General features: G+C 39.4%; 1 protein-coding gene across 1 annotated transcript in view; it reads right to left on the bottom strand.

The window, feature by feature from the left end:
* Positions 1-15,740, bottom strand: part of LOC115828361 (Golgi phosphoprotein 3-like) — a 206,094-nt gene that overhangs the window by 110,698 nt on the left and 79,656 nt on the right. The gene's annotated exons all lie outside the window — the stretch shown is intronic.

Below are 15,740 nucleotides of genomic sequence, written 5' to 3'. Positions count from 1 at the left end.
ATTGACTCCTCTTTGCCTGTTGTACTAAAGAACAATGTCCTCTGCTATCATCTGCAGCAGGACTGGGCACAGCAAACTGCCCTATGTCTCTGAAACCACACCCAAAGACTCTAAACTTCTAATTTGGATTTCACAGTCGTCATACAGTTGTCTCAATGCAGCAATGTCAGTGGATCTCTTCACAGGTGTAAGATTCAGTAACTTTGTCATATGAGCGTTCACAACAAGATCTTTTCTTCCAAATCTGTCATGTAGTATAGCCACTGCATTATGAGTTTAAGAGTTTATTAGTCATATGCAGGTTGACACAGGGTCAACCGTACAATGAAATGTGTGAGAAGAGAGAAACAGGTCAACTCAGCAATAAGAGCACAAGGAGTAGAAGAGCAAAACAGGGGATTTAAAAAAAAAAAAAAAAAAAAAAAAAAATTATATTATATTTATATTATCATAGTTACTGCCTTTTATCATGATCACACGTTCTTTATATTCCTCGGTGCTTGTGATGTCCGTTTCCATATCGTCCGTAGCTGTCACGCTGGTGGTATGGTGCAGGACCCAAGTGCAAAGACGCAATGGTTGACGGTGACAAAACAGAAGGCTTTACTTAAAATGAAGACCAAAATACAGTGCAAACTAATAACAAAAGCCGATAACAAAAAGGTGCAGCATGACAGTGCGCAAAATAAACAAACAACGATAGACAATGGACAAGGCAAACACTAGGACTTAAATAGAGGGAGAACTAAACAGGGCAAAACAGGATTGGATAAAATTAACAAGGTAATAATTAGACAAACAGGTACAGGTGAGGGGCGGAGACAGACAAAGAACAGGAGCACAAAGACATGTCAAACCAAAAGTCCAAAATGGCGGTGCAGGTTGTGACAGTAGCGGATAAGTCTCCGCCCTTAACAGTGTGTCTCCCGTAGATTTCGTGGAGCCTAGCAGAATGTTCTCTGTGGTATTAATGTCAAAAGAATAGATACACATGTAATTACATGCCTTAGTCCTCACAAATTCTTTACCCTCACACATAGCAAAGACCGAAAATCACTCATTTTCTCTCGGATATGGTTTAAAGGTATTTGCTATCTATGGCAGAGAAGGTCAAAGGCCATGGCTCTCCAAATGTTTCTTTTGTCACAACAATAACTGGTCTAGGAGTAGGTAAATAGTGTGATTGCATGTAACACCACTTACATTCCATCAGTCAGTATGTCTGACATCCTAACGCCTTGAACCTTCTCTTGGTGTATTGAGCAATATGGACAAACACTTTTAGACAAAACTAAAAATCGTTGTTTATTTATTTTGTTTGGAGACTTATGTGTTGAAGTATTAAGACTGTTACTACTTCACGACAACAGCAGCTAAAACATCGGCGTGCTAGAAGGCCTTTAGTGCCTTTCTGAATTTGACACAAACCTGCTGAGGGAGTCAGCGGTTTCAAGAATTCTCTGGATGGTGCTATATTCCCAAATCCTGCCCCTCTGCAGCAACATGGCCATGTCATTCTTGGCTGCTGCAAATGCAGCATCAATCGCAGCCTCCATGCTGTTCTTCAGACAAATCCTTCTCAGTAGGACTGGGAGGCTGAATACAGGCTTCTGACAGGCACTGCACACAAGGAAATGCCGTTTGATTTCCTGGCAGGACAGAGAAATGGGATTGTATTGACCAAAAAATTAAATCCAGTATTAGATGCTGTTTCAGTTGTTACGCGCTTTCCGATAGGTACTGTATTCGGCTACAAGTCATACCTGTGTCCAGTGATGGTGGGAGAGAGGTGAGCGGGCAGGCAAGTACAGAGGCAGGCAGGCAGGCAAAGGGGTAGGTAGGCAAGCAGACAGATATGCAGGCAGTTGATACACAGTGGTTAAATCAAATCTGCTTGAAGGACTGAACGTTCAAAGTAACCAAAAAAAGCGTCAAGTGGTAAAAAACTGTTTGTTCACCAGCGTCTCCAGTGTCCAAACTGTGAGGCTCTACCTGAGCACATGGAAGACACCGTCTTAACTGTTTTGTGTCTCAAGGAAAATAAATTTGAACTCAAAACTGGCTCCCACAGGGTATTTAGGAAAAATGTTTCTGTTTTAAACTGGCTGGCCGATTATTGCAGACATTATTTCTATCTTGCTGTGATGGAAAGAACCATATGGGAGAAGTAGTACGTTTTTTTTTTTCTTTTACACAAAAAAACTTCTTTTGCTTGTCAAAATAAATTTTCTGCATGTCAGGTATAATGACTTGTGTCAAAGCAAATTTATCCAGGTCTAAAAAAATGCATTATACATATTGGTGATTTGCTGACATATAAAACCATGTGAATCACTTCGCTAAAGATTAGTCTGAATTGCTATGCTAGGCCGTTTTTTCCAAAATGATGGCTATAGAGCAAAGTGAGCTAAAGGCTATGGAGTAAATTGAACTAATGGAACTGAAGTTCAGTGTAGAAAAGGCATCATGCCAAGAGGAAAACCAACTGGGGCTCAACACCCCTTGAAGAGATGGAGAGAGCAGCCATTGATGTCAAGGGTGGAAAATCCGTAAGATCAGTGGTAAAAGACAGAAAAGACAGGTCAATACTGCAGAGGTCCATAAATAAAGGAGGTAAAGGAAGTAAAAACAGTAGGGTACAGTGGAACAGCAGAAGCAAAGAGGGTCTTCACAGAGGAGGCAGAGAAGGAGCTTGCAGACCATACCAAGAAGATGGCTGACCAGTTCCATGGCTTCGCTCCAAAGAAATGCTTTTAACTTGCATTGGGAGTGGCAGAAAGAAACACCATTCCTGTCCCCAACAACTGGAGAGAAAAGGGTTTAGCTGGTAGGATGTTCAGGAAATTACATGACTCAGTAGTTTAGCATAGACTAAGTTATCTTGTGTAGTTTAATACATTACCATGATAGAATGATTAATTGCCCGCTTTTTTTAGGTCGAGATTGGTTCAATAATTTTATGGCACTGACTCAGATCAATTCATCCCTAACCTGGGAGAAGTCATTTTTTCAGGCAACTTTGTTATAGATGGATTCTGATCATTTAATTTTATAGGAGAGGTCCTGAACTAAAGGTACATGTTTTCATTCTACTTCTGTCTCGTTTCTTCTAACTTCGAGGACAACATAATTAAAATTGTCTAATCTTACCCCACTCTCCCCTGTTGGTATTGTTTTGTTTTCTTTTTTTATACGATTGCCAATAATATAATTAAAAATGTGTTACTTTGGCTCTGATGCAGCCATCTCTCTCTGTCTGTAGTCACTACTATTACCCCCTTTCCACCAACACGAACCAGGTGCTAGTGCTGGGCTGGTGCTAGTGCCGGTTCGCAGTTAGTTCAACTTGCAAACCCTCTAAGAACTGGTTTGCTTTTCCATGGACCAGAGAGCCACCATAGAGCCACGTCATGACGTCACTGTATACGTCTGTATACGCGGGCTACCTCAATGCTTCCCAGCAGCAGCAAAGTTAATTAAACATAGTAAATGAAATGCCTACATTGCATTTGATGCAATGACTCCTGAATTCCAGCAGGTGGCAAAAGTTCAAGAACAAATACAGACAAGCATAAGTAAGACATTTCCAAGTCACTTCTTAGCTAAGAAAAAAAAAACCTAGCATCAGCCACAATATGTCCTCTTTAACATTTAAGCTATCAATTGACATTCCTTCACTACTGACTCAAATTCAAAAGGACAGGCAGTTATGAAAATGTTATTTGAAGTCACTCCTCTTACCACATGACATCATGAAGCATACAGTAAGTATTTGTTTCTACAGTCAGATGAGTCAACTAAATGGTCATGGTGTCTTTTTTTTTTTTTTACCTTTTACAGCACATGACAGTTTTCAGAAACTGCCACCTCACACAACAAACTTATGCACAGACACAGAGCAAACACATGAACTCCAAAGGGACTTTTGTACAGAAGTTAATCAAGGTGATCACTGAGGTTTGGCATCCCCATTTACACTTCTTATTGTCCTTCTCTAGCCCCATCTATCTGAGGCCATATCTCTATCTCACTTGTTTCTTTTCTTCTTTCTCTTTCTCTCTCTCTCTCTCTCTCTCTCTCTCTCTCAAATACTCACCAAAAAAATCTGCAAATGGATCCTGACCCCTGAAGACGTCTTCGGAATTACGGAATGTGAATCCACCAAATCCACTGAAATCATCTTAGTGACCTTTTTAGGGATGGGGAAGAAAAAAAATAGATCAATTACTCTCTCCCATATATAGCTTACTATATTAAGGTACAGTTACTAAAGTAACTGAAACTATCTGCATGTCATTTTTAGTGTAATCAGGAATGTAACTTACCACCTCCTCCTCCGTTTAGGTCTTCTTTACCGTATCAGTCATATGGACTGCGCTTATTCTCTGTCTTATGGAGGAGAGAGAATTGTGTTATGAATGCACATTCAAGATTCTCTCTCTCTCTCTCTCTCTCTCTCTCTCTCTCTCTCTCTCTCTCTGTTTATTACTGAACTGTTTGACTGAGTGTTGTGGTTACTGTTGACTAGTGCTGGGCGGTATACCAGATTATCCGGTATACTGGTTTTAATTTCTCATACAGTATGAATTTTTCATATGCCGCCATATTGTGGCATAGCTGAAGCAACAGCTGTAATGCCTCAATAGACAATAAAAATTGTATAATATCATTCGCAAGGGGATCCCTATTAACTGTACATACCCTTCTTACTAACAGTTATAACTTTAGAACACAACAATTAATGATAGGGATGGGCATGTCAAGCAAAAATACTATTCGATATTCAAAGGTTTAAAAGATATGATTAATGATGATTTTTAGGGATTTAAACAGTGAGCTGACCATTAAGGCCCCTTGGCCCCTGGGGCTTGAAACCATTATCATTATCAGTACAGTTATGGCTTAGGTGAGGTAACAGGATGGGTTAAACATGAGAAATTGTAAAACAGATATGTAAAGTGTACTATAGGCGACCTACCTACAGATATAACTTAGTAATGACTCAGCACAATATTAGATAATACAAAAATTCCCCCTCAGTGTCAATAATGACCATCTTCTCCAGGTTCAACTTCATACCCGTAACTGCACACAGGGAGAAATTACTCACATGATGAATGTTTATGCATGCACATGCCTATGGATATGTGTGTATGTGTTTTATGTACATACTGTATTACATATGTAAAATGTGTATGGGAGTGTGCATGTGTAGGTGAGAGTATGTGTCTCCATACTTATGGACACAGACACACACGCTTTAGAGGATATTGCTTTGCACGTCACTGCGCTGGTTGTACTGGCCTCATTTTTCTGTCAGAAAGAACAGCAGCTCTCCAGATATATTGAACAGTTTTAATGATGACTTGGGTATATGTATGTGTGTATGTGTGGTTTCTGTGGATAAAACAAAGAAATGAATAATTAATAAAGGGTTTACATTGTTGGAATACAACTGGACAAGCACGTACAATATCAACGCTGAGAAGTCTACGGATGAATACTTCAAATGTTGCGCCAAATGGAGGGTTTAATTACAGGCAAGACCACTAGATGGCAGTATAAGACTATAGATAATTGAACATACCTGCCACAGCATTCGTATAAAACAAGCTGAAAACGCAACAGTTCTGTACATTTGCTAACGTGAACATGCACACAGTTCCATTACCATTCACTTGGTGGCATGTGACACAGCCACATTAAGTTTGGGGTCAGGCTATTTTAAGTTATTATGAAGGTCATTATGGAGCATAATACATGCTGGTTTTGCTCTATGAATGGTCTTGGCTATGTATTTTCCTTTATAATGTGATGCATTTTTCCACTGTCACATCATAATACATGTGTGTGGGTTCTTTAAGATGTCACGAACCAAGGTTATTTAAGCAGGGTGTGTGGTAAGCAAAAGGGAGGATTCACTGGGTGAAGAGGAAGTAGGATCACCAAAAGGGGGTTTAACGGTTTGAGTGTTTTATTTCCTGTGTGATTTATAAGTACATTCTTTAATACACAGCGCTTTGCGCGTCTTCTGGCTTACCTGTTGGGCGTATCATTCATTACAGAATGTGGTATGAACGAGATCCAGTGTAAAGTTTGTAATGTTTGTGGGTTTGGGAAATCTGTGGCACCTTTTTTCCATCTCTAGTTCTACCTTTTATCCTGATTGTATTGTCGTTCTTTGACGATTTCTTTATATGTTCTCATCCATCCAAAAGAACCCCTTGTGCGTTTTAATACGAGCTTGATTAGTTCAAAATCTGCGTGTTACAACCAAACTAATCAGGCTGCCTGCCTGATCAGAGGGCTGCACCACGAAGAGAGGTTGAAGTGGCTTATCCAGGTAACCTCAGAAGTAACTTTGTGACACTGGGTGTAACTTCATGATTAACCCCGAATACGATAAGTTCAACCCGCGGTTGTTGTTTCGTGATAATGACTTAAATAACTCGAGATCTCGAGAAAACAAAGAAGAATAACGTGTTATCACGAGAAAACGGAATCAAAAATTAAATGTGAACTGATGGCATCTTAGGGCTTCCATAATAAAGGCTTAGCTGCTTGCACGGCGTGAAAAGTGGTGTATTCGGAAATATCCGGACAAAGTAAACTTCCGCTACACCTGCTGTTTTCCGGAGGTATTTGGATGCCCGCAGAACTTTGTCATGCGGACCTGAAAACTCCTGCAAATGTCCGAATACAGCTGTTAGACGGCAGTTTTCGGGCATCCGCGTGACCACAGTCCTTAGCTGATGGCTTGGCCTTTCAAATGCTAATAACTGTCAGTGGTCTAGGTGGGACTGGGTATAGAAGCCTGCCCCCCTTCCTCACTGTAACTTTCTATCAGTTAGCCTATATGTAATATTTAGGCTACATTTTGATAACCACACACTTCAAATGGAGCATACAAAAACACACTGAAAACATAATTTAAGAAAAGTCTAAATGAGAGGTTCATTAATTACATATTTGATGGTTATGCAACTGTCCTTTACTTGGGGTCAAAGGTACAGGGTGACCAGATGCAAACAGACCAAATGGGGGACAAGTAGTAAGTTTGTGTGGGACAATGTGGGACATGTTACTAATGCTGAGAGATGATGTAAAACTTAGATGTAATGTCAGTCTAACTGAATAAGAAACACTTGTATACACTTGTATTGATAGACATCCAACATGCATTGGCCATTACAGGCCCATCAAAGGCAACTGTACTTAAGCAAAGCAGCAGGCATCATACAGCTCAAGTCTTTCAAGTTAAACCCCTGACAAAATCCAACTATAAGAATAAATAAGGCTCAAAATAAAACATTACATAAAATAAAACAATTTCAATGCAAATCTTTATATCAAGCCAAAATCTCTATTGGATGAGTAGCATGGTCAGAAGGGATAAAAGAGCTTTTTCCTTTCTTTTTGACCATGATGTCGGCTGACAGCGTTTACCTTCATATCTGTAAAGTTTTACTAAGTTTGGTTTTTGTGACGTAGCAAAGAAATTCGTCGGCCCCAAAGCTGCACAGTTTGATTGACGGCCGCCACAGCCTCTTGATGACCGCCCTCAATGCTCTCCTCTCAGCCATTTGGTGAAAGCAAGGCTTTTAAAAAACGTGGCTATGTTGCATTTTTACTGCTTTTGACATAGCGCTATTAAATAGATTAGAAACTATGCCGCAACGGCATAAGCGGCTCATGTGCGGGCGGGTAAAATAATGGATCCATATATTTTTTATTTCTGACAGTTAAAAACCAAACGACCAGCGCAAATGCGGGACATTATCTCAGTATGAGGGATGCAGGATAAAGGATACAGGAGGTTTTTAAAAAAAAAAAAAAAAAAAAAAACGTTTACAGGGCATAGTTTTTGTTGTCGTTCCTCGCTTTTTTGGTTGGAATGATTCTCCTCAGTACGAGGACGCGCCCCGTTTTCAAACCACCCACTTAGAATCTAAGGTTGAGTCCTGTCCAATCAGTTTTCTGTGCGTGCATGGTGTAGAGTGACAGTAACCAATAGCATTGTGTGCAACTGCAGCGTGAAATTTGCTTTGGGGAAGGGGTTACCTGTACGTAGGAAAAGCAAGTCACAGAAGGATTACAGAAGTTGTACTCCGTATTCTGTCGATAGTGTGCATTTTGAAGATGGCTTGCGAAAGAACACTTGAGTTTTCGAATGGACAGCGGAGTGGAGAGGCTACTCGTGCGCCGGGAATATCCAATTTTTCCAACACCGAGTCCGAACGAAAACAAACAACTGGTGTCCCCGTTAAGTGCATTTTTAAGAAGATGTCTGAACAGCAGTAAACATTCATGGAGAATGTTATTCGGCGGTTGGACAGGATGGAGTCCCATCAAAGAGGCGCAAGAGGAGTCTGCCCAAAAAAAGAAGACGAGCGGGGAATAACTCTGTTCCGGTAAGTTTATTTCTGTAGCCTTCTGGCTTTCGTCTTTGACTGCCGCGCATTCTGATACATTCGCATTTCTTTATCTGCTTTATCCCTTAATGTGGTTGAATTTAACCCTTGTATTAATTTTGCTTCTACAGGAAGCTGTGCGGAGAATGCATAATGCTGAAAACAACATGCACAGATATGATCCACGGACAAGGTAAGACAACGTGTTTTGTTGGTAGACTATATCGTCGCGATTGTTTCATAGCAGTGCTTGGAATTCTAAACAAACTTTTAATCAATCTTCCTTTCCTCTTTGCTTTTTTTTTCTCTCTAGCATCCTGCAAGACCTATTGAGACTATTCGAAAGAGTTACCGGGTGAATCCAGAGAACAAAGAGGGGGGCAGGATCGCCACTCGAACGAGGCAAAGGAGGAGAAGAGTAAGTCAAAACATCTACCAGAAAGCGGTTGCTACTGTTGTATACTAGTGTTAAAGTGACAGTAACTATTTACTGGCAAAAACAATCAACACAAGCTGAATAAATTACAGCTGGGTTACATTTTCACTGTGTTTTGCAGCAGCACAAGGCCAGAGCTCGTGTTCTGTAAACTGAGGAAGAGGCTGCCATATGGAGGACCGCATCAGTAGATATCATTTCTGAAGAGGACGCCGCCATCTTGGATGGAAGGCCAGCGTGGGTCCTCCCGCCTAGCACAGAGTTGTCTGCACAGTGTGTGGTGCTACAGAATAGAGACCATGGAAGCTGGGTTGTTCTTGGGAATGCTCAACATTTAGAGTTTCATTTATGCTCCCAAAAAGCATTTGTATTATATACTGTGATATTACAGTATATTCTGTTCTAATGTATTCTATTCTGTTATATGTTGTACATTGATTGATATATATATATATATATATATATATATATATATATATATATATATATATATATAATTGTCAATTTATATGCCTCATAATCTATATTATACTGTATTTTCTTTATTTATAATAAAATTTGTGTAATTCATTTTTGTTTGCCAGACTATCTATACAATCTACCTATGAACATTAAGCAACACCACCACCAATAATAATAATAATAATAATAATAATAATGTAAACCATATGAATTCATGTCTGAGGACCCACAATGGACCAATGGGGAAGGGTTTTAGAGGAGGGGCAAGACATTGCTCCACCAATCCAAAGAAAGACTTTTGACCAATTGCAGGATACCTGGTGGCCCAAGGTGTGAAGTGCAAATGTTCCCTTGCGAACACCCCCAAGGGATTATTCACCATGGCAACGAAGGGCTCTAGGCAGACCCCCAAACACGGTACATATTCATGAGTATTCCATGCCGCGTAACAGAGCTGCAAACTGCCGGATACAGCCGATTATCTGTGGAGTATCCGGGAATATACAGGAGTAATCCAGTCCGGATACACCTCTTTTCACGCAGTGTTGTCAGATTAAATGCTGTTGATTGCACAGTAGCCTGTTTGTGCATTTCTAACGGAACCAACAACTGATTAAGCTGACCTCACGCTGACAACTTTAGGCCATCAGAACCACTGTAACTTGGGAGAAAATGCCTGACACACCATCCAAACCATTTCAGGTGACTTCTTTTACCTCCCAAGGACTGACTAAAAACCTGTCATCACTCTGGTCAACAGCCTGACCTTGGCACGAGGGGTCAAATGCCAATGACAGGCAGTAAACAAAAACACTTACCAGACACTCCTAGGATCCGATCAATTTGACTCCAAACAGCCTCTTTATGATGAATGTTATGATGCAGTTTGACTGTCATGTCGTACAGTTCACTGCGCTCAGTAAACTTCTCCACCGCTACCTTCTCCATTTTTAGTGGTTGTTATGATAGGCGACAGGTCTCACTAGTCCACTTGTGATTGGTCAGCTGTCAAAAAAGCATTTGACATAGAGTACTTTGTATTTGCATTCCGATTAATATTTTTTTTGCTGAGGTTACAGTGCTTCAGGAGCTACAGCAATTGTCTGGTAATCCGAAGGTTCCTAGACTGATTCTGCCTTGTACACATTTTTATTTATTGATATTTATTGACAGACAACTTCAAGTTGTGGTAATATTTATATTTAGGTGTATATTTTTATATATAGCTTTATATTTTTTATATTATGAAACCGCTTCGAGTGTGTCCCACACGTGTCACCTTTCTGTTCCCCTCAGACAGAGAGCGGAGTGTGTTTGCTGTGTTTGGGTCCAGTGTGAGATCACAGGCATCTACAGAGAAGAAAAGAAATTAGAGGAGAAAACATATCACACACTCTCAGCTCTGTGTATGTGTGTGTGTTTTATACTAAATGGAGAGTATTATGTTGCTATATTACTATTATATTATGAAATATTATATTTATTTCATAATAAATCTCAGGTAAGATGGTGTCGTCTGTCTTTCCGTCTCTCGTCCTGTCTTTAGTGTGTGTTACAGATTGTCTCACTCTGTCTCTTTTTATGAGATTTGGGGTAATGGTTTGGGAGGAACTGGGGGTGTAAACATGTGGTATTTTTGAATATTGTGTGTGTGTGTTATTATAAGTGTATGGTATGGTATGATATGGTATGATGTGGTACAGGATGGTATAGTGTAGACTGGGTAAGCTGCAAATGAATTGCCCCTCATGGGACCAATAAAGTTGTCTGAATCTGAATCTGTATCTGAACTCTCGTTTCCTGAACCCCTTTCTGACCAGCTTTCCACTTTACTTATTTTATTCACTCACTTTCTGTCTTTCTTTCGTTCACATACAATAAATTTAAATTAAAAATAGAATTTAAGTAAAAATCTTATTCTCTCTCATATTATATTATTATGTCTCTGTTTTCATCAAATGGAACAAATAAAAGTTGTATTTTATAGGAATTTAGATAAATAGTCTCTTTTTCATGGGTGAACCAAACTGAGTGTTTGTGTGTGTGTGTGTGTGTGTGTGTGTGTGTGTGTGTGTGTGTTTGTGTGTGTGTGAGAGAGAGTGTGTGTGTGTGCATGTGCATGTACTCGCATCCATTTAATCCTGGTTTGATAATGAATTCTCCACCATGGTCCACTCTACAAAAACACACATCACACAGCGGATGAGTCTCACACATAAACACACACACAGACCACACACACGCACACAAATACACACACACACACACACTCCACTGACTTAAGTCGACAGTGTTGATTCATCTGCGTAGAGAGACGCTTCACTCCTGAGTCTCCTGGGTGATTGTAGCTCAGATCCAGTTCTCTCAGGTGCGAGGGGTTTGAACTCAGAGCTGAAGCCATGAAGTGTGATTCATTGTAAAGGTCCCACTCTGTTTTCCCATAAGTGTTGACTTTGCTAAACTGTCACATTAACTAAACTCACAGACCAGTTACTAACATTAGCCTTACAGATACTGGGGGAAATTCATCTGCTTTTATGATCAGTATGTTTCACACACACAACAGTACTTTACTAACCATACAACAAGCTGGTCTCATTGAAATATTAACATAGTTATTCTAAACACTGTATTTAAGTTCCTGGCTAATACTGACCTCAGTATGTCCAGTTTACAGTGTGGATTCTTCAGTCCCACACAGAGAAACTTCACTCCTGAATCCTGAAGGTCATTGTTACTCAGGTCCAGTTCTCTCAGGGGGCAGTTTACTGACTGTAGAACTGAGGCTATAGATGAACAGGACTGTTCAGTGAGATTACAGAGATTAAGTCTAGAGAGAGAGGGAGAGAGAGAAAGAGAGAGAGAGAGAGAGAGAGAGAGAGAAAACTTAATCATTTACTCATTTAAGAATTAAAAATTGTACCGATAGAGTTTGACAAAAAGGTGTGAAATGTTGTGAAAATTTTGCTTAAATTCCTCAAACACACAGCGTGATATTTTTGGGCACCGGACAAGTGCAAGTTATAATTAACTGTACAGTGTAAATTGCAGAGACTGATGAAAATTTAAACTGGAAATAAGCTACCAAAAAGGACAACACCTAGAAAGCCTTCAGTCATACTGGGTGCAATTGCTGATTGTTTTCCTCTGTTCTGTTTGTGCTGTTGAGTTTGTTTGTATGCAAGCAATCAACATGGATATGTAACCTGTTGGTTACTTGTGTTTCATTTTCTTTGGTTTGGTTGGTTTTATGGTGAATTTATTTTGTTGTCTTCTGTGTTTTATTGTTTATTATTATTATTATTATTGATTGTACTTTGGTTATCCCTGCGTGCACGTGGCCAAGCAATCGCTGGTTATCCTTATTTTGTTTGCTTTGTTTCTATTTATTTTCTCCATTTTGTTTGTATTTGGTTATTCGAACGGAGGGTTTACATTTCTTCCTTTTGTGTTATTGTGTTACCCGTCCTGTTCGTCTAGTTTTAGTTTTATTTTGCTTTATGGTGAACAGTACATCAGTGTGGGGTTGCCGGCGCTTCCATTTACTGTTCAGTTTACTGACAACTGTCTGGCCTAACGGCGAAGAAAACTGACTGGAAATACACTAGAGTTTTAATACGGGGTACTGCGTCATCGTTGAAGCAGATAACCTGAAGAACATTCCCGTCGGCGTCTTGATAATAATATGGACAGTGCACCCTGACAAATAATTAAAGGAGGAGTCACAAAGTAACGTCCCCAGTCATTCACAGTGATCTCACCCAAATACATTAAACAATTACCTCTCTCCATCTGAGATTACTAGTGTGACCATAACAGGAAAATGCCTTGTGATTAACAAATAGTCAGCAAAAATGTTATGGGGTGTCATAGACAAGTTCCTATTTCTGTATTTTCATATGAGGAACATGAAATCCAATAAGCCCCTCCCGTATTATACAGCTTGCTTTCTAGTTCATAAAAAGGTCAACCCTAGAATACAAAGATTAGACAACTCACTACTGTGATGCTGGATTGTGTCGTTGTGTGACTTGTCTCCTTGCTGCAAGAATAAACAAGAGCCGAGATCTGACAGCTTCTCTTCAAACTGATCATACTGACCTGTAGAAAGCCCTACAAAACAACCACATACATTCCGCTGAGTGTGTCAGAAATGTTGAGGGAAAAATAAACACACAAATAATTCTTTTTTTTTCCCTCAATGACTGGACTTCGAAACACATTATTGGAATGATACTTAGGTCTAATTGATGTACAGAAACAATAGCCTTCAGTTAAAGGTAGAAGACAGTAACATGTATAACAGGACTTATAAGTGAGAATAAAGATTGCAAGTCCACAGGGAGAGAGAGAAAGAGAGAGAGAGAGGGAGAAAGTCATCATTTGCTTTTTGCCTCTTGCGTTGTGGGGGGATTTTTGTTGTTGTTTTTTGAAGGGTGGTGCGGAATTTATGACTCAAAAAAGTTCAGCAGGAGACACACCATGTCCCACAGGTGAAGCTCGGTAACTTAACAGAGCTAAAGAAGGATCTGATTTACTGTCTGTCACCTCCTTAAGCAGCTGTTTGACAATATGAACTCCTTATTCGGCTCTGCCGTTTGACTGAGCGTACAACAGTATTGAACTCAGATGTTAAAAGTTGTAGTGTTCTGCAAAGTTCTTCTTAAGATTTGTTAGGACCCTTTGCAGAGCTTTGTCTTTTGCAGTTTCATCCAAAGAGTCTTGCTAAAGAGTTTTACGTTTGAGAAAGAAACACTGTTCAGTATTGTGTTGTGTGTGTGTGTTTGTTGTTTACAGTTTATTTACTAGGGAATGGTGTAAGCATGTTTGTTAACCATTTTGCTGTTAACTAGAGCACATGGGTATATAGCAATGGTGTATGTAGTTTATGTTAAGTTTGATATGCCAAATGCTAATTGATTATAAATCCCTTTGAGACTATAAATAGCAATATTGGGCTCTAAATAAACTTATTATTATTATTATTATTATTATTATTATTATTATTATTATTATTATTGCCTTGGTTATTGAAAAAGTCCCAATAAAACATCTTTTATTATAATATTACTATATTGTGATTGTATACAGAGATAACATATATATCTAGAAAAGTCAAATATTAAATCAAGATGATACATATGCAATACACATGTAACAACCTCGCCTCCTCCCTCGAGCCATTCCACGCTCAGCGTTGCCGGTTTACTAACCACCGGTCTGATCACTCTCCTCCTGCACGCCTGCCCTCACTTTAGTTCGATTGTACACCTCACTATTTAAACATCTCCGTCGGATCAGTCAGTGCGAAGTCTACGCTTTCCCCGTGTCTACTGAGCCATCTTGTGTTTCGTGTGCCAAAGTTCCAAGACTATCTGTTAACCCGTTTGTACTCTTTCTTCTAGCCTCCTGTTAACCCTGTTTATGTTGAGGCTCTTTCTGTTTGTTTCATTTATCATTAAAATCTCTCAGTTGTCCGCACTTGTGTCCAGCGCCGTTGTACGTCCTGACAATACAGCATATAAATTACAACTCAATCCATTTTCAGTAGTGTTAACGTAAAACAATTCTCATTTAAAGATAAACACTACACTCTAGTGGCCATAAAAAGATACTGCATCTAAAGGCATGGGAATGCCGTTACGTTGACTAGTCATAACACAATGAATGAAAGTTAAAATATTCATGAAACATACAATAGTGAACAACATTGATTGCCTGCACAAGAAGGGTCAGTAAGGCATAAACAATTTGGTCTGCCTAAATGAAATATATTTACATCACATTAAAATTGTAATCAAGGAGTTTTAAGGTCAACTGACAAAAGTAATTAAAAGTTACAATTGATTTTAAATCGTCACCAAAACGCGATTTCTAGTGTAGTTTATACATTTTATTTATATAGAATTATATACAGAAAATGTTATAAGATGATTAAAATATGATTTCAATAACTTTTATTGTAGACCCGCTATTTGCCCTAACTACCGCGGCAATAGTGTAACTGCCTGCTGGGGGCTCCCCACAACGTATCTAATACAGCATAAAAGTCACTGAGCCCATTTATGCAGGATTTAACATTCAATAACAGAACTGATTAACCCCGTTACAATAGCACAGTGTTGTCTTCATAAACACACACACCGTCTATGCACTCAATAATATGGCCCATGGCACAGTGACTTTGTGCTGTACTTCGTGTTCTTCATTTGTAGGAATATGATCATGTTTGCATTATGTTTGATGTACAAATCGCTATTTGAAACAATGCCATTAGCAAAATGGCAAAGGCTGCAATTCATGCTATTCATTGTTCAGCGCGTCTGACCCAGGGTTTAAACTGTCGTGTTAATGATTTTACAAATTCATGCCGTACACCTTGTGTGACAGTCATGCTCACCAATCACGATCGCCGTGCTCCTCGTGTACCA

This window comes from Chanos chanos, chromosome 15 (assembly GCF_902362185.1).
Source record: "Chanos chanos chromosome 15, fChaCha1.1, whole genome shotgun sequence".
NCBI lineage: Eukaryota > Metazoa > Chordata > Actinopteri > Gonorynchiformes > Chanidae > Chanos > Chanos chanos.
Note: the sequence above shows the minus strand (reverse complement) of the source record. Positions and strands in the feature narration are given on the sequence as shown.